This window comes from Mesoplodon mirus, assembly GCF_964341445.2.
Source record: "Mesoplodon mirus genome assembly, chromosome: X".
Lineage (NCBI taxonomy): Eukaryota > Metazoa > Chordata > Mammalia > Artiodactyla > Ziphiidae > Mesoplodon > Mesoplodon mirus.
This window is the reverse complement of record NC_138981.1, coordinates 27,848,796-27,874,162: the sequence shown is the minus strand read 5'-3', so window position 1 is coordinate 27,874,162 and position 25,367 is coordinate 27,848,796. Positions and strand designations below refer to the sequence as shown.

The following is a 25,367-nucleotide window of genomic DNA, read 5'->3' as shown; positions in this document are numbered from 1 at the left end:
TTCCAAATAATACACAACATGCAGGCCTCTTGGCTCCTTAAGCCTATATTATGGTGTGCTTTCCCACATTAGTGAAATGTCTATATGGTTCAAATTAGTTAAGTAAACTCTTCCAGATGATACCTGGCTACAGAGAAAACCTCTCCCTGGGATACAATAATCCACGTTTTCAAAAGAAAGCCAAATTCATTGTGGTAGTGATATGCTATTTCTATACAAATTATGAATTAAACTTCAGGTATTTACTGAATCTTTCTATGAATCAAGCACGGTGCTAGGTTAACAAGCCTTAGGTTTGAGTATCAGTTCGTTCTCAAATAGCTTGTTGCTGGTTGCTAAGTGTCTTATCCTGTTTGAGCCTCATTGTCTCATTATTTAAATTGAGATAATATTACTTACTTCTCGAACTTGTTGTCTCAAATAAGATACTGCATGTCAAAGGGTTTTGTTAAGAGTATTGCGTATATTATTGTTATTTTACAGGATTACTGAGGGGCTGCAAAGGAGAATATATCAGAAATGCACTGAAAAAACTCTTTAAAATATCATGCAAATGGAAGGTGGTGTTTTTATTATTGAATAAATTCACACACACACACATACACAGGCACACAAACATGAATGCTGCTAAAACTGAAAGATTTCTCTATCTTCCCAGAAGACACATTGTATTTAATGTGCAATCATGTCCTCTTTTACTTAAATATTCACTACTGATCCCTCAGGGAATGAAACAAATCAACAAATATATAGCATGGACTCAGAAGCATAAATTTTGGTAAATTTTATGAAGCTCCTTAAGGTTTTTCTTTCTGATTGAAATTGCTGTCACAGCTACAACAATTTTTATTTATGGTGCATCAGTAGATGCTATCCTAAACACGCCGGTATGTATAAAAATATTTTCCAACAAATAATTACCTATGAACCATTTTCTTCAAAATAAAAGAAAATGACAGCATTTATGAACTACGTACCTCTGATTTTAAAAGTCAGAGGTGGTTAATTTCCTAGATGAATTACTAGAAGATATCAGTCCCTTGACCTTTGAGGGATTAAAAAAATACAAATTTGCTTTTGTTGTCATGTTAACACCATTGTTTTTGACAGTCATTTTGCAAATTTTCTAGTGTTTTTCTTGACACCAGTAAAAAGCTGGCAGCCATGTTATCCTTCTCCTAAGCTTGGAGTTAGGGTTTCAGCAATTGTAACACAAGATCCTAAAATATTTGGGGAAGATTAGAAAATTTTTCCTAGAATCCCATAGACAACACCATCATTGATCCTACGTAGTTATTATTTTCACTTTATAATTCAATCACAAATCAAAATACACATGCTTAGGCTTTCTGTTTGCCTTTAATTTTCATTTTTCATAATGTGCCCCAGGACCTTTGGCAATGGGGCAGGTGGACTGTTTTGCTTGACCTTGAGGTTACCTAGGAAATTGACCACATTTGACTTTTTTCATGTTCATCAGAAATAGTTCATGAATACTGTCATTTTCTGTGGCTCTGGGATGGTAACTATAGCTCATTTCTCGATTCAAAAATAATATAAGATCTACTGTAGCAAAAAAACAACACTTAGAAGAGTAGAGGAAATATTTTGGAACTGAGAAAGCACTCAGAGAATGGCCTAAGGGCATTGGGGTTTTCGACAAATAAGGAGAGACAGCAGGCTGTTAAAGATTTTCTGAAAGAGGACGGACTACCCAGTTGTGCCTGGGTCTGGAGTAAAGTAATGCTTGGGGAAGTAGTCATGATTTATTTGGAAGCCCCTTACACTCAACCTTTTTAAATGTGCTATCTTCATCTCCATGCCCGTACCTGCTACTCCTGCCCCATAACTACAACCCTTGGATTTTTTCTCGACTGAGCTCCCTCTCTCTTCTTTATCCCAACATCGTAGTTTAATCCATCATTTACTTCTTTCTTTTGAGTGCATCTCATCTCATGTATACTACCTCAGCTTTAGCCTATGACTGATATCACTGGGAAGATCTGAAGAACCTCTTTCCATTTCTTCTTTGAAACCAAGCTCCAGGTAAGCAGGAATGACTGAAAACTCACTCTGCTCGAATTCAGTCTCTCTCTACTGCTAGCATTACCTCCTAAAATGGGTTATCATGGGATGGCTCCACTAGCAAACCTCTCTTGACTCCTTGTTTACAGAATTATGCATGTGGACCTTAAGGCTACTGCTTCAATGACTCATACTGGGCTTCTGACTATTGGTCTTGGACTGTGACTCTTTACTGCAGGCAGTTTTTCTGTCTTGCCTATACATTAGAATCACTAGGGGAGCATTAAACAAGCAAGCAAAACACAAAAACATTTAAAAATACAGATTCCCAGGCTTCATCCCAGATCAATGAAATCAGAATCTCTAGGAGGTTTTAGGCATAACCTGGACAATTATAAAAGTCTTTCCGTCTGCGTCTTTATTCCTGTCCTGCCCCTAGGTACGCAGACATAGAGAATGGACTTGAGGACATGGGGAGGGGGAAGGGTAAGCTGTGACAAAGTGAGAGTGGCATGGACATATATACACTACCAAACGTAAAATAGATAGCTAGTGGGAAGCAGCCGCATAGCACAGGGAAATCAGCTAGGTGGTTTGTGACCACCTAGAGGGGTGGGATAGGGAGGGTGGGAGGGAGACGCAAGAGGGTGGAGATATGGGGATATATGTATATGTATAGCTGATTCACTTTGTTATAAAGCAGAAACTAACACACCATTGTAAAGCAATTATACTCCAATAAAGATGTTAAAAAAAAAGTCTTTCCATGTGACTCTAGTGTACAAACAAAACATATTTGCTAACCACTAGAGCATACAGGACAGAAGCCCAATTCCTTACCCTGATTAAAACAAACAAACAAACAAAAAAACCTTGACCCTTTGGTTGGAATCAACTTATGTTTATTGAAAACACAGATTACTGTAACTATATATTGAATTTATTATTATTTATCACACTGTTCTTATCCAGACTCATCTTCTGCTGCTCCATCTGGAATCTCACCTTCTCCTCATATCTGGAACCCAGCATGGAAATTAATAGCTCCTACTCTTTGTACGTACTTTTCCCTTAGCCTGGAATGATCTTTTGACCCTTGGCTGTCTCACAGATTACTCTTCATCCTTCAAGGCCCAGGTCAAAGATCAACTTCACTAGGACAGTTTTTCTGACTTTTCTAAATTTCCTGGGCTGCCTCAGCATGTCAATTCATATTTTTCCCAGAGCACACTCCATGTCACAGGGTAACATGTCTATTAGTGCAAAGGTTATTTGAGCGCATGGTCCTTTCATCTCTGTGCCTCTACACATAGCAAAGGACATATATGGATCACGGTGGATGCTCTAGAATGAGTGAATAAAAGAATGAGTTGCTACATTAAGAATACTTCAGTTAAAAAAGAAGATATTTTACAGTCTTTGTACGTCTGCTAAGTGACAGGTATCCTACTAAGGACTTTATTCACCGTATTTCATTGAGTTCTCAAAATAACCACAAGAAAAAGTTCCCACTGATATCCCCTTTTTTACAACTCAGGACACTCAAAAATGTTGTTACTCAGATAGTTTAATCTTCAAGGTCCCTGTATCAGTATGACTTTACTCTTTGTTCCAAGAAGTCTTTTCCCAGGAAATAATGCTATAAACTAATATATAGCTTCATTGGTGGCTTCAGGACATTCCTGAAAATACATTTATCTGAACTATAGAGTGATCAACCAGCTGTGCCTCAAGACACTAAGTTATCTTGAGGGAAAAAACCCTTTATTGGACAATGGATTGTTCAGCTGGATGAACCCTCTCACTTATCAACAGCTCTTTACTCATTAAGACTTACTCCAAAACCCTTGATTCACTGCATCCACCAATCCTTGTCTGTATCTTGGATTTTGCCCAATTTCATTCTGATCTTTGCATTCAAAGACCTGCTTTAATCTACTTGAATCCAGCTCCCCCCCAAACCTATACATATCTACCCTCAACCTCCATCTTCTGAGAATCTACTAAGAACCTCTCAAGATGCTGGTCTCTTTTACTGCACCAAGTAATCAGCTCAGCTTTGCTTAATCTATGTATTATACTGGTGGATATTTTGCGAATCTGACACTAATTAACGGCACTCAATTCCAGAGTCAGGAACAAATCCTTAACTAAATCTGTGTTTGAGATAACTACCCTACATTGTCTCTGTTAATAAAATAAAAGTGGTTTTTAAAATTCCAATCAGTCTTACAGGACCTGTTTTTTAAGTATCTATAAAAAATGCTTCCTAACACTTACACTTTTTAGGATAAGAGAGGGTCTACAATATTGTTTTAAGCATACATTGTTATGTGAAAAAGGTAAGGTTTTGATGTGAATGGAGACACTTCATCCTTTGAAACTATAAAGTATGTAGGCTGAGGGCAGGGTTAGAGGATTAGATCAGTGTTGTCAGGAACAGTGAGTTCTTAGTATGTTTGCTTTTTTTTTGTACATTTGCTGCACTTTGAGTTGCTTCCCTAATCTTACAGTGTGCCACCTTTTTAGGCTTCCTGGACAGAGAATCATTTCCTGAAATAATTGCTAACACTGATTGAGTGTTTACTATGTGCTAGACACCTTTCTATGACGTTTAGTTCTTAGGGTCCAGGAATAAACTTGGACTACATCTTACAGGAATTTTAAACTACTCTAAGGCTACCGAATTTATCTTGAAAGAAACTGAGATAACTCTTGAAGAGTATAATCTGGGGAGAGGCTTAATGAGATTTACATTTTAGAATGTTTCTTACTTTGCTGAGAATAGATTAGGAAAGAAAGGAGGATACAGAGAAATCAGTTGGAAGGTTGCTGGAACTGGGAAAAGACAGAGGACATGAGCATGTGAGTGTATGAGTGTGTGTGTATGTGTAGCTATGTGTGTGTGCCTGCATGTGTGTCTGTTCTATTGGAGACTAAAAGATGGGAGACCTGTCCCTGCACTCAGGTTAAAATATTGAGAGTTATTTTGAGAATACTGAAGACTATACACAAAAATCTAAACCTCTCTGTGGTTATTATTTGCATTATAGCTTTTAATTTTTGTGATTAGCAGTAAAACTTTTAAAGTTAGAACGATCTCTTTCTTTGGTGTGTGTGGGAATGTGCAGGGGTTGGACAGGGAGAGTGAATGGAGTGGCAGAAAGGAAGCAGAAAATGTTTAGTGCATGTTATTCTCAAACCAACCTGCAAAAACTGGTTTAATCCCTCCTACTTAAGGGTACAAGGAAGCAAGCTTGAATAAAACAGGTTAAGTGGCAAACTGTGGGGAGGGGAGTCAGAGAAATAAGAAATGAAAAAAGGCCCTCTTTTTTTTATCAATGCCCTACTTGTCCTCCAGTCTCCCTCTGGAAAGTTCCCCACGACAAATCTCGATGATGTGTCCACCTCTGTATTCCCATAGCCCTCTGTGCTTTTGGAACTTACCAGACTGCATGTACTGTAGTTATTTCTTTACTAATCAGTCTCTCCCATTAGAGAGAGCTTAATAAACGAACAAGACTGTATCACAACCATGCCCAATACATAGCTCAAGAGATGTTAGTTGAGTGAATACACAAATGAACAAGCAAATAAAACAAGGAATAATGTGTAAATGGCCCTAAACACCTTATCACTTTTTATTGTTGCTTTAAAAACAAGTGTACCCCAATGTTCTACTCAGATGTAAACGACGGATTCCTTGCTCAACTAAATTTGGGAACTACTAGGTTAAGCTGGGTTTTGTTTTCTAAAGAAAAAAATTTTAACATTTTTCTTTATTCTTGAAGAACACATCAAAGAAGATTGTGTTCTTCAGTATGGTAGCCATCAGCAAAATATGACTACTTAATTTATATGATATAAAATAAAAAATTCAGTTATTCAGTTTTAATAACCATACTCAAGTGCTTAACAGTCACATGTGGTTACTGGCTAATGTACTGGACAGCAAAGAAAATAGAATGTTTTCCTCTTTACACAAAGTTATATTGGATAATGCTAATTGCACTGACCCAGAGACAATATTACTCCTGAAAACAATCTTTGGGAAGCCCTGTTCCTGAGATGTCACTATTATAGGAATCTTTAGACTACAAAATGTAACGCAACTCTGCCATATTCTTTACTGCTTATGCATATTGATTACATGTAGAATGAAAAGAAAACAGGTAGTTGTTTTTAAAATTTAATCTTCATTTATTGAGTACGTTTTATGTACAAAATGTCTTTTATACTTGGGACTTGGTAAAAATAATTATGAAATATAAGTAGTCAAAGCAAAAATATTTATATATCATCATCCATGAGCTAGTTTTAAAGCCATTATACACTGCTTTGATCTCTACTTTTGGCAACTTCTAATTGTGAAGAGTCCCTCTAGAAGGCAATTTGCCACACTCCATTTTACTCCAATCATTTGGATAGTCCTAGAAATTTCATGGGGAAAAATAGTAATTTAGGAAACAGAAATTAGGTTTTTCAGTTCATTTTCTCAGACAATGAAAAAGTAAACTTAGAGTAACATCAAAGAAAAGGACTTTAATAAATTTAAATAAATAGGAATGCCTGGAAGGATTTAAATAGATCAAGATAAATCTTTCTCCTGGCAATAAAGAAATAAATGCTGCAAACTTCATTTATGTCTGAGTCAGAATTCGAGTTACCTTTTGAATTTACAAAGAAAATTTAGGAAGAGGATTCGAAGCTACTTAAGAGGTGGTAATAAATTGTTTATTCTCTGATTCTTCTGAGCTCTCTCATTATTTTGTTATCACATACATTTCTTATGATTTAAAATGGTGTGTTTTCTTTCTTTTTTGTTTGTTTGTTTTTGTGGTGTGATCTCTCAACTGAGCGTCTCTTGGGACAATGACACAATATACTTAACACTCTCATGCTTCTTATTCATTGCTCTCCATTATGTTAATGTTCACATTCCAAAGACAATTATTTCCATTTATTCTTCTCCTTACTCCATTAGCCTCCCCATGCTGTCTCATTAGTCAGATTCCAGAAATGATTTTTTTTGCCCTTTCTAAATCTGTGTTTTTAATGTGTCTTTTTGTTGTTATTTTGTTTTGTTTTCTGGTTTCACTGTCTGATTTCCACTAGTTCTATCAACAATTATAGGAGAAAAAGAAGTCACAATATAATTTTCAAAGATGTAAAAAACCTTAACCTCATACAAATACACCGTGAATATATGTGAAAGGTTTAGAGAGAACCAGAGGATGGCAAAGTTCGTTCTAAAGGAATGCCATAGACTGGTATATGCAATCAGTGATCAGAACTGCCTTCACATCTCCCTCAGCTTGACTAAACTTCAGACAGGTTTCTTCCTGATGACAGCCTCCCACCCGCCACCTTCCTTTTCTTAGAGTACTTACTTTGAGAAGCCCTATAATTGTAGAGTCTTGCTCTGTCTCTTTGAGATGTAAATCTTCTACAACCCAGGAATGTCTTTCTCAAGCACCTGGGAGCCATCCTTTTGAAATGTAATCATCAAGAAGGAAAGCATCCCTGTCTCTCAGTCTCTGTGGGAGGGTAGGAGTCTAACTTTGATAAGTACCAATTAGCATAGGTGGTCTAACACACTGCCCAACCTTCCCTTAACGCCTTCCAGTACTTTTCCACTAGCTCACACACTGCTTAAAAACTCCCTAAGGGACTTCCCTGGTGGTCCAGTGGTTAAAAATCCGTGCTTCCACAGCAGGGGGAACAGGTTCGATCCCTGATTGGGGAACTAAGATCCTGCATGCCTCGCGGCCGAAACAAACAAACAAAACAGAAAAAAAAAAAAAAAAGCGCACGCGCACACACGCACACACGCACACACGCACGCACACACACACACACACAAAACGCCCTATGTTCAATCTCTAGTCCCTACTGCATTAGTCTTGAATGAAGTCTTCTTGCTATTTGTAACAAGTGGCCGGTGCAATATCTCTTTGACAAAGGAAAAAGTTTTGGAGTAAGATTGTAAAGTTAGATACAAAACTGGCTAATGTCCTACAGGGCAATAAACTGTGACCTTTGGGGTTTGGTTTTCTCCTGAAGAGAATTTGCATCCCTCTCAGACGAAAATAATTTACAACTTATCAGTTTGCTACAAGTTAACATCTCACTTCACAGAGTCCGGGATAACAACCCTCACCATGTGTTTGGAAATAATTAACACGCTTAAGGTTTCAGAAACACCTTGTCAAATACTGGTCAAGTGGTTTTAGTGAATTTTTTAAATTATTTTTTTCTAAAGATTGTAAGGCCATGGCTTGATTTCCTCTGGAAGTTTTCTAATGCCACATGTTTAATCGTTTAGTTACTTGTCTGTTTTCATCAATTTCTAGATTTCATCAATTCTAAGATGCACATTTTGCTCACATTTTATCATCATCTTTGAAACTGGAATGTCTTTTACAATTGCTGTGATAAGAAAGCATTGTGCCATAGTTTATTGGCACAGATATTGTGTCTCTTACAATATTTGGCGTCTTACATTCACTGAAAAAAGATAAGTGTCTGCAGAGAATTTATGAAGGTTGCTATCAAGGGAAAAAATGTACAAATGATGACAAAGCTTTCCACTTATCAAAATAAACGTCTGCGATTGTGTGTCCAGTTAATTCAAGTCCACATAATGACTCAAATGTTACTCCCTTTTAGACTATGTATAGCTCTTAGTTCCAAATCATACTCCCTGTAGTTTTCTATATATTTTCTCTGCTGCAATGGCTTTTCATATCTCCTATTTTGTTTTCTTCATCTCCTTATTTCATCAAAATGTATTTAAATTCATCGAGCTGTTTGTATGTACCATTGTTATTTTAGTGGTGATCATAAATAAAATATTGAAAACTTCCAAAAGAAATAAAATCATACCTTCCCAAATTTCAGAAAAACAATTAAAGAAAAAATACTGAAATAAGTTGATTGACCAGTATTTGACAAGGTGTTTCTGAAACTTTCAGATAGTTAATTGAGTAACTTCAAAAGAGCATTAGAGGACTTCCCTGGTGGCGCAGTGGTTGAGAGTCCGCCTGCCGATGCAGGGGACAAGGGTTCGTGCCCCAGTCCGGGAAGATCCCACATGCCGCGGAGTGGCTGGGCCCGTGAGCCATGGCCGCTGAGCCTGCGCGTCTGGAGCCTGTGCTCCACAATGGGAGAGGCCACAACAGTGAGAGGCCCGCGTACCGCAAAAAAAAAAAAAAAAAAGAGCATTAGAAAACACATGCAACGGGTCATTATGTCAGACTATAGTCAGAAGAAGTGTTAACTAAATGAAAAGGGCAGGATAGAGACTGCAGATACTTTAAACAGCAATAGATACCAGCACAACAACATGAAACAAGGAAGCTCTAAGAAACTTAAGTAGTTCTGAGTGGCTGATGTAGGGGAAAGTGGCTTGAGGGTACACTAGGGTAGTAGCTATAGGAGAGATGGTAAAGAACCTTTGTGCTTTAACAGAGTTTAAATTTTATCCCGAAAAGTTGAGGCATCACTGAAGGAATTTTAAACAGGGAGTAACAAGTTCAGGTTTATATTTTATAAATATCACCTTATAAACAGTGAGGAATAAAAATTTCTAATAGCTGGATTGTAAGTAATTAAACATGTGAGAGTTAACGAGAGATGAGATTAAGGAGTAGTAATGGACCCTGGGGACCTGAAATTCTGGTTCACCATCAAACTGGCATTTAAAGCAAACGGATTCAATGGCTTCCAGGTCTGCCCTCACCTCAACCAAGTGAATCATCCTCCTCAAAGAGACAGTAAGACTGAGGTCACCATGTCTGTCATCTCCAGTTTCATAAATTGATGTTAAAACTGTAAGCATCCCCCCACCAAGACACACATACCTTTACTGCACACGTGTCTCCAAAATGGTCTGTATTTCATTCATTCATTCATTCATTCATTCATATCCAGTGCCCACACATATCCCATGTCTCATACTCTTTCTCTATACACTCTGGTATAATATTTCTGTAATCACATAACTGCCTTAAATCCACAGCATGCCCTTCTCTTTCAGGCATGAACCCAATAAAATGTAGCTCTCCTCTGTGATTATCACTTCCCCTGCAGCCATCTCAAGCGGTGCCTATTTATTTCCTCACAGTCTGCCCTTCAGAGACAGGAGCTGGGGTTGATGTTCTTGCTTTTTGCTATGGCTCCTAAGTAAAACTTATCCACTCTCTTCCCTAAAATCCTGCTCCTTTGAAATGTATACCAGTTGGCTCTATAATCTTTTGCCCTCTCTACTCTCATTTTCTAGCCTCACTCAAGGAAGGCTTAGGTACCTGGTTTTAAGATTTCCTGCTTACATCAAGTTCTGCCGCCAATTAACCTTGGTGTCTTCAAGACACTGGAGGATGACCCATCATAACACCATGTATGTTCATCAAGATAGGCTAGACTATCAATGAGCCCCAAATCTTACAGTGACATAATAATAAAGGTTTATTACTCACTCAAGCTACATGTCTGCCATGGGTTGGTTGAGGGTTATGCTACATCATCTCACTCTGCAGGTCTGATCAGTTAAATCTTTACAAACTCAGACCTGATTATAATCTCCCATAACACCATCTTTCCTCTTTAACAGCTGTTATAATGGTAGTTTTCCATGTATTTTGTGATTTCTGATTGTATTTCTTGGCCTGTGCTCTGTAAGGCCTATAAGGACAAAGGCTGTGTCTGCTTTTGCTGGTCTTACTTAGATTCTTCAATAATTAGCCCAGTGCTAGCCACATAATAGGCATTCAATAAATGTTTATTGAATTCAATAATGGATAGAGGGGTGCAGAGATGAATGAGTGGATGGTAATGACATTGACTGGAGGGAGGGAGGGAGGAAGGGGGCGGGGAGTAGAAGAAAGTTTTAGGGAAGAAGTAAAAAACCCTCTAGTCACTGAATGGGAAGTGTTTATGGGCGATCAAAGAGTAGGTGACCAGCAGTCAGGTTAAAGCTGGAGGAAGAGTTGGGGGTAGACATACAAATTTGTAAATTATCACAATATAAGTAATGGTTGATTTAAAAGCAAGAAATGCTTACATGTTAGATTGATTGCATTGATGGTTACAATTTACCTGTATCCATGCCTCGAATGCAATGTCACTTTGTAGCTCCTTCCAACAAGAACTAATTTTCTTTTCTACTCCTTGAATCTGGGCTGCCTTTGTCACTTGCTTTGGCCAACAGAATGCAGCAAATTTTACGACAGTGTGCCAATTCTGAGCCTAGGCATCAAGAGGCCTCAATGCCTTCATTCTTCTTCTTGGAACCCAGCCCCTTCTGGATGGAAAAACATGAGCTAGTCTGTGGAGGATTAGAGACCATGTGGAGAGGCCAATTTTACCAACTGAGGCCATATTAGACTGGCCTATACGTAAATAATCCCAAAACATGTAGGCCAGGCAAAATGAGCAGAACTTCCTATTGACTTGCAGTTGACAGCAGATACATGAGAGAGCCCAGCTGGTCTGTAGAGTCATGCTCAATATCAAATGATTATTGTTTTAACTCACTGGCTTTTGAGGTGATATGTTACACAACCATAGCTTACTGATACACAAAAGAGATAAATGCTACAAAAATAAGATTCTGACAGCCACTTAAATTTTTTGTGTTGTTGACTTTTTAATTATGGAAAAATTTAAATATATGCAAAAATAAAAAAACACTAAATAACTCCCATATACCATCGCCCAGTTTCAACAATTATCAACATGTTCCTGATTTAATTTCATCTATATCCTTACCCATTGCCCCAAATTCCTGACACCAATTATCTCCTTTTTCAAAGTAATTTTAAGTACACATTTTGGAAAAGACAATTTGAACTCTTTGAAAAAGAAAGTAACCCAATGCTCTGGTAGAAGCTTGCTAAAGTGATTAAAAGATATTGTCAAACAAATTCATTTAAATTAATTCTTATATAAGCTTGAACTTCAAAAGCTAGAAAGGAAAGAGAAAGCTTGAAAAGAAATCTCTTCTCGACTGATAACGGGGCAGTGCTGGCCCTGTGTTGATTCCTATAGGGATTGCAACTTTTTTCTTTAGAACCAGAAAAATGAGTCCCCTCTCAAGCAGAGATAAGGAAGAAGAGATCTAATGCTAACCTGACTCCCAGAAGAGATTCAAGGATTTCCTGGAAAAAAGTAAAGAATAAAGGTTATTCCCTCTAAGATAATTAATACACATACTGGAGGGGGTGGGGATGTAATTCAACACTGAGTTCCAATGACCTGAGGATTTTGTTACAATCAAGTGTCCTATAAGTATGTCCTGTGGAAATTTCTCTTTAGCACAGATAAAGAGGAGGTTTACTAAGGCAGAAATGAAAATACACTTTTAACTCTTCTAAGTATATTTTTCTCAACATATGCATGTAGAGTTATTAAATGATTTAGTTGATGTTATAACAAAGACACTTTTTTTGGCAGAGAAAGAAATAGTATATGAAGTATGTACTAAGTAAAGATATTTTAACAAAGCACTATCACTTAATGGCAGTGGCAGTCGTCCAAATACAGGTATGGGAGAAATAAAAGTTCTTTAACTAGATCCACTCATTCATTAAAAATAAACAACTTGATTTGCAGCAACATAGATGGACCTAGAGGTTATCATACTAAGTGAAGTAAGTCAGAGAAAGATAAATATCATATGATATCACTTATTTGTGGAATCTAAAAAAAATGATACAAATGAACTTATTTACAAAACACTAACAGACTCACAGATTTTGAAAACAAACTTATGGTTACCAAAGGGGAAAGGGAAAAATTAGGAGGTTGAGACTAACATATACACACTACTATATATAAAATAGATAAACAACAAGGACCTACTGTATAGCACAGGGAACTACATTCAATATCTTGTAATAACCTGTAATGGAAAATAATCTGAAAAAGAATACATACACACACACACACATACACACACACAACTGAATCACTTTCCTGTACACCTGAAACTAACACAGCACTGTATCAACAAATCAACTACACTTCAATAAAAAAATTTTTTTTAAATAAACAACTTGCTAGGTCCGAGGGCTAAAATACTTGAAGTGAATTCTGTTTTAAAGTGAAAATTTTGTACAAGGCTTCCTTACACTTTGGTTCATGTAACCTATAAAAAGATGCTTTGATGTTTACCTTCATTTATTTTTTCATGAGAGGCTCTAAGAGATTAAGAGTATCATTCAAGTTTCACATTTAGAAATTTGAAGATCCAAGAACTACTCCATGTCTTCTGGTTCCTAGCCAGTGTTTATAGTGCTATAACATAATACTTCTTTAAAATAGATACAATTATAAAGAGGCTTCAATATTGGTTTCACACATACACTAAAACCTTTTGGTTGTTAAAAAGAAACACATTTTACAACATCTTCAACATCTATCTACTTTCTGGGAAGTCATCGTTGATGATTCATCCCTAACATTAAATCCATAGTCAAATGCTATGAAAGTGATGGCCAAGTAACTCTCCTGGCCTTCTCTGGATTCCCACTATCATGGCCTAAGTCCAGACCCTCAACACTTCCCATCTGGTTAGCCCTTGTAGCCCATGGTGCCAGATCCCCAAATAAATGGCTACCATATAAAGGCTGCTTCCTACAAACACCTGAAACCCTCAGTCTGAGGGCTTTTGTCGGGCCTTGTGACCAAGCTAAGTTTCCATGACTGGCAAGCCAGCAATGCTGGAGAGCTAAAGCTTCTAGAAGAAGCCCTCAGTAAGGGATATATGGAGAGGTGGTGGAAAAATAACCTGTCTTCCTCTTCCCTTGGGTGTGATAACTCTGAGGGTATATCTACATTTTCTCTGAGTCTTCCAGTGGACCTAGTGTCCAGTTGCTCACAGAGTAACTGGCTTTATAATACAAATTTTATTGGCTTCCTTCTCTTCCCCATATTACTTCCCCATTTCTCTAGTGATGCTTCCTTGGGGTCCACTTCTTGGGGTGCCCAATCTAAGACATCCCTGTAGGTAGGTGCTACTCTAAACCCTCCATTCAACTTTCTCACACACTGCTGCCAAATGAACTCCCTAAAACTCAAATCTGATTTTGTCATCCATCTGCTTAAAATCCTTCAGCAGCTCCCTGCATCTTTTAGTGAAAATTTTTCACCTCTTTAGTTTTGCGCCCAAGTCCATGAACTGATACCTTCCTACTTCCGTAGCTACATCTCAGAACAACCCAAATCACAGGCACTTTGCTACAGTCATAGACAATCAGAAGGCATGTATAATGATTCTATCCTTGTACTATTTTCCCACCTCCTCCAAACCTCCTTTTCATCTAAGTTTTATGCCTGCATCAGAACTCAACACATATCTTCATGAAGGCTTTTCTGATTTTTATTCAAAATCACATGCCTCATCTATATACCCATTACACTCTGTTCTTTCCACTCTCATAACTTTTGTCATATTAGACATTAATTGTTGACTAAATTAATTTTATTCTTCAAAAGACTGTAAGATTCTTGAGAACAAAGACTTGGCTTTGATTCTTAGCCATCACCTGGCCAAGAGGAGCTCTCAAAGAATGGTTAAATAATTATCTAGATGACACAATAACCAGAATAATTTTCTCTATGGCATATAGGCCATCCTGGATCACTGTCTCCATCTCTTAAGAAAAAAGTGAAACTCCTGAGCCTGGTATTCTATCCACAGACACGTCTCATATCTGCCCACAGCTTCCTTTCTAGCTTCCCCTGTATGCACTATTGTGCACTCTTCACTCCAGGCACATACATCTGTTGGTCTTCCCTTCTCAGAGCACCTCTTCCCAAATCACCATGGCTGGCATTGTGCTACTTCCACTGTGTGATATAAAATGTCCTTTCCATTTCTCTATCAGTAAAAATCCATCTCATGTAGCCTCAGTGTACCGTTTTGTGTATCCATCCCTGAATCCTCCTGATTGCAGTAACACCCTGTCACCAGATCTCTAACAGCATTTGCCATTCAGTGATACAGATAATTCTTTATAAGTCCATCTACCCTGGTTGACTGTGGTATCTTCAGACAATGTGTGTCTTGTCCATTTTTCTTCCTATTCTCAGAGGACTGCAGGTCTGATGCTTAGTAGGTGTTCAATAAATCTTGTTGAAGGTACAAATAAACAAAAGAGAACAATATTCCAGTTGAGGTGCATTTATTTTAAAAAGTATATGCATGTTTACGTATACATGTATGTCTCTGTGTACAATGTCTAAAGAATTGAAAAGTTAAATAGTGATAAACAATCTGAACATATAGCCTGATATTTGGAGATTCGATACTAGCAATGAATCGATTTTAAAGAAAAGGATAGCTATCCTGTGGAAAGCAATATTTTTATGTGAGCAACAGAGAAAGGGTCTGGAGCAGTGGACATAAATCTCACCTAATAAGAAAGTAATTCCAAAGGTAATGATTAAATCCTGTAATGACAGAAATACCTTAAGTCCTTCATCATGTAAGGGCACCAATTAAAACTGTAATTCTTTTAAGATCAGAGGTCTAGTTAACTGCTCAGAGCAAACAGGCCTATAGGCCTCACACTGAAACAAAAGAAGGAATTCAGAGCTGCCAATTTTATAGCCTCGTTAAACCAGGGAAGCCACAAACAACTCTTGCTGATAAGGAAATTATGGCAATTACCAAAATTGTCAAGGGAAAGGTATGACAATATGTAAAACTTTCATGGCTTGACTTTAAGATCAGAAATTAATATTCATGATAAACATCAGAGTCAAGGACATAGAGCTTTGCACTCCAGAATTAAAGGTCTTAAACTCTAATTTTAGAGTAGTCTTTTTTTTGTTGTTGTTGTTGTTTTTTCGGTACGCGGGCCTCTCACTGTCGTGGCCTCTCCCATTGTGGAGCACAGGCTCCGGACGCGCACGCTCAGCAGCCATGGCTCACGGGCCCAGCCGCTCTGCGGCATGTGGGATCTTCCCAGACCGGGTCACGAATCCGTGTCCCCTGCATCGGCAGGCGGACTCTCAACCACTGCGCCACCAGGGAAGCCCTAGAGTAGTCTTTAAGTACTGTTTAGACAAACAAAAATGTTATTTCCTCCAGGGGGGCTATTAGGGTAAAGAGCAAGCTGTCATATTCACCTAATTAATGAAAACAACATTCAGAGATCAAGAAAGTTTGATATTTTCAAATCTTTACTTTGTAAACCAAAGCCTTTGAACAGACATTCATAGTGGCAATTTTCATTAGAAGTACAAGTATTTGGAAATTGCGATTTAGGAACTAAAATATTTTCATTCTTTTGTACAAGATATCTACATGGGATTTCCACACCATGTCAACAAAGTTAAAACACAGGCTGTTACTCTGCACACTACTGGTTTCCCTAATTAAGAACTTTTCAGAAGGCTGAATAATCTGCAGTGCTCATTCATTTGAAGATCACAGCAGTGGAATCTGGAAGGCACCCTGCTATGTCTTTACTACCTATGATTCCATTTGTAAATTAAATTTAGATGGAGAGGTAAATAGTCTTTGTAAGAAATTAACTACGTAGTACATCGTTAACATTTTAGAAGGAAGATGTATAATTTATATTTAATTAGCTAATATTTTAGAAGGAGGTATATACCTTGTATTCACTCACTTTCAATCTACTACATGCTGCGTGCCATGTCAAGCACTGGGTCTCCTCCATCGAGAGACTCTTTATATTCCTATGATTTTATAAAGCACCCTGCTGTCCCTGAATTTGTACGGGATATGATTCCCTTAAAAGGATCACTATTACCTGAATATCAATTCTCAAACTTACTGTGGATAAGAAAAACCTGGATGCACACTGAACCATCAGGTTCCCAGTCCTTGTTTCCCCAGAAATTCTGATTCAATAGGTATGGGTTAGGATACAGGGATTTTTTTTAAACTAGTGATTTTTTAAACTGGTGATTATTAAAATCTAATTATACATCAGATCATAGTTTGAGAAACAGTGGGTAGTAGTTTTCAACTTTTTTTTTGTTACAATTCCCTTGAAAGATCTTAGAAAAATCCTGCGTGTTTTAAGTTGACAGCTACTTTTTGTAAGTTTAAAGAAGTTTATTTATTTGTTTAGTAGGAGGGAAGGATATTAAATATTATAAATATCAAATAGGATAACTGGAAAAAATACATCATGGCATGATTTGATGAAACAGAATTTTCTTTTTTTAAGAAAACTATTTGGGGGGGCAATTATGTATACCAAATATATGAAAAACAACAAATAAAATTTACCCCTGGGTTTTATCAAATGTATCTTGAAAATATGATAGTTCTATAAAACATTCCAATTAAATTTAATTTAGTATCACTACTATATGTTGTTTTGGCTGTTCTGAATAGAGAGCATACCAACTTGGATTAAGCTTCAAACTTATCAGAAATACTGTAAGACAGAGAAGATCTCTGAGTTTAAGTGGCCTTGATTTTTCAAACTAATATTTCAGACTATCCTTTTGTTTGACACCTAAGTCCATTTTGCATACAATACATCATAATGCAATTTCACTTCTGTAAAGTAAAAGAAGTGCTACTGTGAGTTATCAGGCAATTTTACACAAGAGTACATATGGAAGTTGAGGTTCTGGAGATGAATTTCCTTCAAACTACCTTTGTGGCACACCCCTTGGGAATTCTTTGTGCAACCCCAGAAATATTTGGATTTCCATTAGAAGAGTGCAGACTTTGAGAGTGAGCCTATACACCAAGTGGGCTATGTTGGCCTGTTAGCTGATCTTAAGGCACCCTAATCTTTTCCTTCTTAAAAGCCAGGGCACAAGTAATTACTGTGTGAAAGACTCTTCCAAAACAGACTGCCAGCCTAGTCTAGGAAGAATCTCATCTGGCTTAACTCACTGCTGTGCTCCCAATGGCTAGTCCAGCAGCTGGTGTAGAGTAGATATTTAATAATCTACTAGAAAATTCGTTCAATTCAGAATGAATACAGTATCAAAAATTCCTAGACATTTCAATCATATCAACTACGTGCAACCAATTCCAAAGCTTCTTCAGTAACAGAAATAATATTCCTGTTTTAATGCAAAATAATGGTTGGTTTGCCATTAGTGGATTGGTTTACAGTGTCAAGACCAGAAGGACAGCCTAACCCTCAATATTAGGATAGATCAAGTGAAAATTTGTTGCCAGATTATTGTAATCATTCTTCAAATACAACTCCATTGGGCTTCCTTGGTGGCGCAGTGTTGAGAGTCCGCCTGCCGATGCAGGGGACACGGGTTCGTGCCCCGGTCTGGGAGGATCCCACATGCCGCAGAGCGGCTGGGCCCGTGAGCCACGGCCACTGAGCTTGCGCGTCCGGAGCCTGTGCTCCGCAATGGGAGAGGCCACAGCAGTGAGAGGCCCGCGTACCGCAAAAACAAAAAAAACAAAAAAAACACAAAACTCCATCAAAGTTAATTGAAATGATAACTCTGTATAAACTTACTTACTTGAAGCAAATAAAGGAAAGTCTCCCTGGAATATCAGGAAAATAAGTAACTTATAAAATCTTTAAAAAAAACTTTACTGAGGAGTGACAAATATAACTGTACACATATAAAGTGTACAATGTGGTGATTTGATATACTTTTGTACTGTGGAATGATTACCAACATCAAGATAATTAATACATCCATCACCTAATTATAATTTTTTTAAATGAATTTTTATAATCGTCAGTGATTATGAAGTCAGAGGATCCAGCTTGATTTTCAATATTTCTAAATATTAGCTTTGTGTTCTAATATCCTTTCCACACCTACATTACAGGACTCTAGGCAAAATGTAAATGTATAATATAAACATATTATAGGAAAGAGCCAATAATCGTTTGATGTTACCATTTCAAAACAAAGGCTAAGAGCCACACGTGGCTATTTCAAATTAAATAACATTTAAAATTCAGTTCTTCTGCTGCACTAGGACCATGGAGTAACCTTGTGAATGGAAGTCACATGCTAAGCACTGCAGTCTGGGCCTTGACAAACCCTGAAACTATCATAGAAGTTCAGGAATGCCTATCTTTTACTTTACATGGGAGAACAAACTATCTTATTTAAGCTACTTTTCTATAATATGAAGTATAACTAATGATGTGATATTGCTTTAAAGTGGTGTTTTCATTTCTTTTTCTTTTTCTCTTTTTTGCTTTTCGGGCAATGTAAGACATTGTCCTGAAACCACTGGAACATACTTCAGATGTTACTCATTCACTCCATAACCCTGATTCGTTTATAGGACTCTCTTTTATGACATTCATGGGAGAAAATGGGGATCTGTAACTGAGAGATATAATGAAATCAGTTAAGTGCTTGTTCAATTACCTCTTTTTTTTTTTTTTGCGGTACACGGGCCTCTCACTGTTGTGGCCTCTCCCGTTGCGGAGCACAGGCTCCGGATGCGCAGGCTCAACGGCCATGGCTCACGGGCCTAGCCGCTCCGCAGCCTGTGGGATCTTCCCAGACTGGGGCACGAACCCATTTCCCCTGCATCGGCAGGCAGATTCTCAACCACTGCGCTACCAGGGAAGCCCCAATTACCTCTTTTAAGTTTTTGTTTTATAACCTCAGATTCTATATCATGAAGCTGTTACTAAATGGAAACCCTCCTGAAAGCCAGAAATGCCACTGTAAAACCTGCATAAATCTAGGCCACAGAGACTGATGAGAAAAGTCTTACTGATTCTTCACCTAAGCTTTAGAGAAGATGAATATATGGAGTTTGTATGTAACCTAATTGGAGTAAGCTGGTTGTCTATTTATTTCCCGGATGATGAGAAATTTTCTGGGAACCAGAACTAGAAATACTTGAAAGAGCAGGGATTTGTCCAGCCAATTCTTCTCCAGGAATGTTGATGAGGTAATTCTATAATTGGTTGTGAGTGAATCTGGGCAGAGGGAGAGGCTATTGAGGGCAGGATGCATATGCATATGTATATGTTGGGGACAGGTATGGTAGTATTGAGAATATTACTATTTCTTAACCCTTTTGGGAATTTTAAAGAAGGAAGGCTGTGGAAATAAAAAAAATAGAAGTTTGTTCAAGAATATGCATTATTCATTCAACAAGTACTGACAGAGTGTTTACCGCATGCATAGCAAAAATGATCTACTGAGTCATTTCAGTATATGTGGAGGGGTGCTTCTTGGCTGTGCCAAAATTGGCGACTAATTTCCCCTCAATATCTGCTTCCTCTTCTTCCTCAGTGTAGCAGATACTTTTGGTACCCCACTCAGAATTTCTTCACCAGCTGTTGTACCCATACCTCAGCTGCTGTGGGTGTTGACTGGACAAAGCTCACACCTGTACCCTTTTCCAGAGACTCATCTTAACATGACAAGAGCCACCTGGATAGAGATGACTGTGAAGTCCAGGCCCTGCCCCCTTGCTTCAAGGGAGGATAAATTCTGTGGTGCAATTTATGTTCCACAGCTCCCTGTGGGGTCAGGACAAGTCTAGACTTTTGAAAGCTCACCTTTTCCTGGTTTTTTCTCTTGAGTGCACTCCTCAGTAGATCACTTGCACAAGAATCCCTGTCTTGGGCTTTTCTTCTAGAGAAACGAATTTAAGATCCTCATTAATAGACCTCTATGTTGTTATCAGGCACATGGGTACTAATAATAAAAACCACATATCCCAGTCACCACTACATTTTCATGTAATTATGTGAACAAGTTCTAGCCAATGAGATGTAAGGAGAAGTGACATAAATAACCTCTGGGTCTTGTCCTTTTTTTTTTTTTTTTTGGCAGTACGCGGGCCTCTCACCGCTGCGGCCTCTCCTGTTGCGGAGCACAGGCTCCGGACGCGCAGGCTCAGCGGCCATGGCTCATGGGCCCAGCTGCTCCACGGCATGTGGGATGTTCCCAGACCGGGGCACGAATCCGTGTCCCCTGCATCGGCAGGTGGACTCTCAACCACTGCGCCACCAGGGAAGCCCTGGGTCTTGTTCTTAAAAGTGGAAAGGACCATGTTCTTTGTTCCTTTCATTACATATTGCTGTTTATACTAACATGGATATGGTGGACACAACTTCATCTTGGAAAATAAGGATGAGGACCATACCCCCAGGGAGAACAGAGTGGAGACAGAAAAGAAACCTGAGGCCTAGACAATTCACAATTAGGCAGACATCATATAAGCTCTGAACTACCTATATCTGGAATTTTCTTTGAGGAGAAAGCTTCTCTTGTTTAAGCTACTGTTACTTCTAAGATTTTTGTTATATACAAATAACCTGTCCCCAAACCTGACAACTGATCAAAACATTTTTCTTTGCTCAGATCTCAGTGGTCATATATGCATAATCGGAGATGCAAAGATGAACAAGATGTTAAATCTCTGCCACTAAGGGGCATTAGCTCCTTAAAGGAAAAGAAATTTGAGCAAAGTATGGACTTTAGTTAATTTAAAAAAAAGAAAAGAGACTAACAAGTAGACTAACATAGAACCTAGAAAGGACCCCAGACCTCTTCCTTTATTTATTCAAGTGCTGTGTCAGGGAGCAATGGTGGGAACTCTATTTAAGGCTTTCCTAGAGTGACGGCTTAAAGTCAAGGCAACTTTATTTCTCAAGACCCTCAGATTTTGTGGTGAAAAAGTTTAGGTTTGTACTGGAAAAGTATAAGATGTGCCTCTTGCTATTTTTTCCTTTTATTTGCTTCCCATAGCAACATTCAATCAGGCTCTCAACATCCAATCAAGCACCATCTCTGATGTATTTTTAACTTCCCAAAGTGATCTTGACTCTTTTTTCCTTGCTATACCTACCACTAATACTCTAACCGTAGCCCCCATCACTTCAAACCCTAATTATTGTAAAAACCCCTTGTCTGCTTTCCACATTCCAATTTCTGTAAACATTCATATACTTGCTAGAAGATAATTCCAGAAAACCTGCTTTCAGCTTTCCATTCTTTGCTTTATACTTAGCTGCCATTTAAGTCTTAGCATCTGTTTTACCCTTCTTTACAGCCATCCCTCTCACCATCACCTACAAAACCCCATTTTCCATCAAAACTGATCTAGTCACTCTATTATGAATAGACTGTGGTTTTTTTCTTTGTTAATAACAATAGCAGTTTCTACTTTTGGCTTACCTATTTGCAGTTTGCAAGGTATTTTCTAGATCAGAGGTCAGCAAATTTTAGCCTGCAGGCCAAATCCATCCACCACCTATTTTTGCAAATAAAGTTTTATTGGAGCACAGCCACACTCATTCCTTTATGTATCGTCTGTGCCTGTCTTGCTACAACAGCAGAGTTGAGTATTTGCAATAGAGACTATATTGTCTGCAAATTCTAAAACTTTTACCATCTGGCCCTTTACAGAAAAAGTTTACCAACCCTTGTTCTAGATCATTTTTAAATTTTTCTTATACTAGTCTTCATGAAACCCTTCTGACAGGGAAAATTTTCTCCATCACACTTTCCCTAGCCATGTGTTTATTTTTCAAAGTCTTGCTCAAATCACAGGCTCTTCGTGAGCCCTTCTAAGAACAGTCTCTTTATTGTCTTCCCTAGTCATTAGGTTAGTCTTCTTATTTTTTTCTTGGGAACCACATACAAAATTAGAGTTAGAAAGAACCCTGGATAACCAGAGCTTCATATTCAACTTTTTCACTTATCCTAAACTTTGTTGAACAGCTGCTATTACTTTATTAGACCTATTCACTTTATCTTTGCATACTACACCAACATTAGCAATTAGGGGAAGGGGAAGCTGGGACAAAGTGAGAGAGTAGCATTGACATATATACACTACCAAATATAACATGGATGGCTAGTGGGAAGCAGCCGCATAGCACAGGGAGATCAGCTCGGTGCTTTGTGACCACCTAGAGGGGCGGGATAGGGAGGGTGGGAGGGAGGCCCAAAAGGGAGGGGATATGGGGATATATGTATACATATAACTGATTCACTTGGTTGTACGGCAGAAACTAACACAACATTGTAAAGCAAGTATACTCCAATAAAGATATTAAAAAGAATTTTAAAAAAATAGAGTACAAAAGTATGACCACCAATAGTCTTGCTGGATTGTCAATGGCCTCTAAGCCTGGCACATATATTGTTTGCAATTTTAAAATTTCCTCGAGGTAATTACCATTTATATCATATCACAGACATTCAGTAATGTTTGTGAAATATGATAAATGTGTATGTTATAGCCATGACTGAAAAGGGCTCATAGTAATTCATTTTACCTAAAATAGAAAAAAAAAAAGGATACGTAAGAACTCAGCATTTACCTTTATATGCCTAATTATTTTACAAATGTATATTTCAGCAGCCAACCTATTCCATATTAGTTTGATACTTTTTGGAGAAAATTTATTAGTCTCTGTCTTCCCTGAACCTGCCACCATTGATTTCAAAGAATTTTCAAAGCTTTCTTTCTTATAAGACTTGGAAAGATAAGACAAAGCTTTTCTCAATCCAGTGATCTAAGAAACTATCCCATCATCACTTGAGCAGAATTTATTTCATCTTCTTAGTATTTAGGAAAAAAATGGCTGTTATGTTGCAGACATGTATTTTCAGGATGATTAAAAAAAAATCAGTAAATTGAATAGCCAATTCACACAGCTCTAGGCTTTTACTTCCAACAATTGGGTTTGTTGTTTCTGAAAAGAAAGCACTCAGAAAGACAACAATCTGGCTAATTATTGCCCTGTTCAAAAATAGTTCAATCCTTTAGAAAACACCTTCAAGTCTCAGATACGGAAAGAAGGGTAAACTTTAGTATCTGTCCTAGGTTGATTTACCACCTCAGCATGATCTCCAAGAATTATCAGAATTACGAAACTGGAAATTCTCTTTGAGGCCTATCATGGCAAGAGACACATGTTCCCACCAAAAGATTATAGAAAGAGTAACTGATATGCAGTTCTATAATTTCAATTTAACAGCCGTATAAGACACTGCATCCAGACTTGAAACCTTAAAGACTTTCAATTGTATTTCAACGGATTTTTTAAAGGACTACCTTATGTAGGCTTAATTGCATTTTTATAGCCTATAAATTACAGCTGATATTCTCAAGGGTATACTGTGGTTTCAATTAAGAGAGGTAGTTTAACAATTAAGAGACCAAGACCGTGAAACTACATTAGGTCCTTGAAACACATATGCATATGATCATTAAGATTTCTGGGTAAGATATAAAACATTTATATGGCCTTTGATTGTCCTGAACAAAGGGAGACTCCTTGGGGCATAAATGTTTAAGACTTTCTAAAATGATGCTGAGATTATTTATCCTTTGATCTAAGAATGACTTGATTTTTAAGCAATAATCACATAAAACAATAATAAATATTAAAATTATCGTCTATCATACAGATTAAAATGAACGAAAACTTATCTCTACTACACCTACAGCTGTTACTTGTTGGTCTTTTAGGCCTAACATATTATTACTGTTTACTTCCACCTGGTGACAGTGAGGGTATATTACAGGGAGAGAATAAAACAGTGTTTTGGAATACCAAAGGTCATGATGGAGGATAAGCAGTTCATAACTGGTGTTAATTTCAGATAAGAGCTGTCATAAGAAATGGAATTATTTTTTTTCATGGAAAATGACAGGAATCAGAAAATGGTATAATTTTGGCTATGCCAATGTTTTCCACAAGGCATTCTAAGAACATTAACCCCAATCACTATTTTATTCAGTAACTATTTTGTGGGTGCATTCTCACTAACAACACTATCTCACACTGACTCTGAGGGGAAATCACATCAGTGATAATAAGTCTGGGATGCAACGCATACTCTATCATCCAGAGAAGGTTGCTTAAAAGGTCTTGGAGGAAAACCCTGAGATACTTAGCTATGAAGGTATATGAGGCATACACTAAGACTAGCTACGCAAAGGGGTGTCTAAGAACCTGGTGCACTGTCTTCCAGAACCCTGACTCGAAAGTAGAGAGACAGCAGTCTTAAATATACTTGTGGGTGTGGCCTCTGCTTAATGGAATAGATTACAATTTAATACATAAAAGGCTCACAAGCATTTTAAGAAATCGTCCTAGTTTGTTGATAAAGTTCCAATTAAAAAGAGGCCTCTGGGCCCTTAACTTGTCACGGAAAAGAAGAGGATGGACCCAAAAGCTACAGAGAAACACTCCCAGTAAGCAGAACTGGGCCCTAATCAAAAAACTGCTGACGTGTGCCCAGCTGGGTTTTAGAATTGCTATGGTTCAGTGACTGCTCTGTATCTCTCACACATTTTGGAGAGGATTATTTAACTTAGTTATTTTATTCCTGTCTGACCAGAGAATGTTGGGTGTGTAAGGGTTAGATAACAA

At 37.8% G+C, this 25,367-nt stretch overlaps 1 protein-coding gene across 1 annotated transcript in view; it reads right to left on the bottom strand.

Annotated features, from left to right (window-relative positions):
- The window catches only part of IL1RAPL1 (interleukin 1 receptor accessory protein like 1), a gene marked incomplete at both ends in the record, with an annotated part of 1,118,841 nt that overhangs the window by 596,374 nt on the left and 497,100 nt on the right, over positions 1-25,367 (bottom strand). The gene's annotated exons all lie outside the window — the stretch shown is intronic.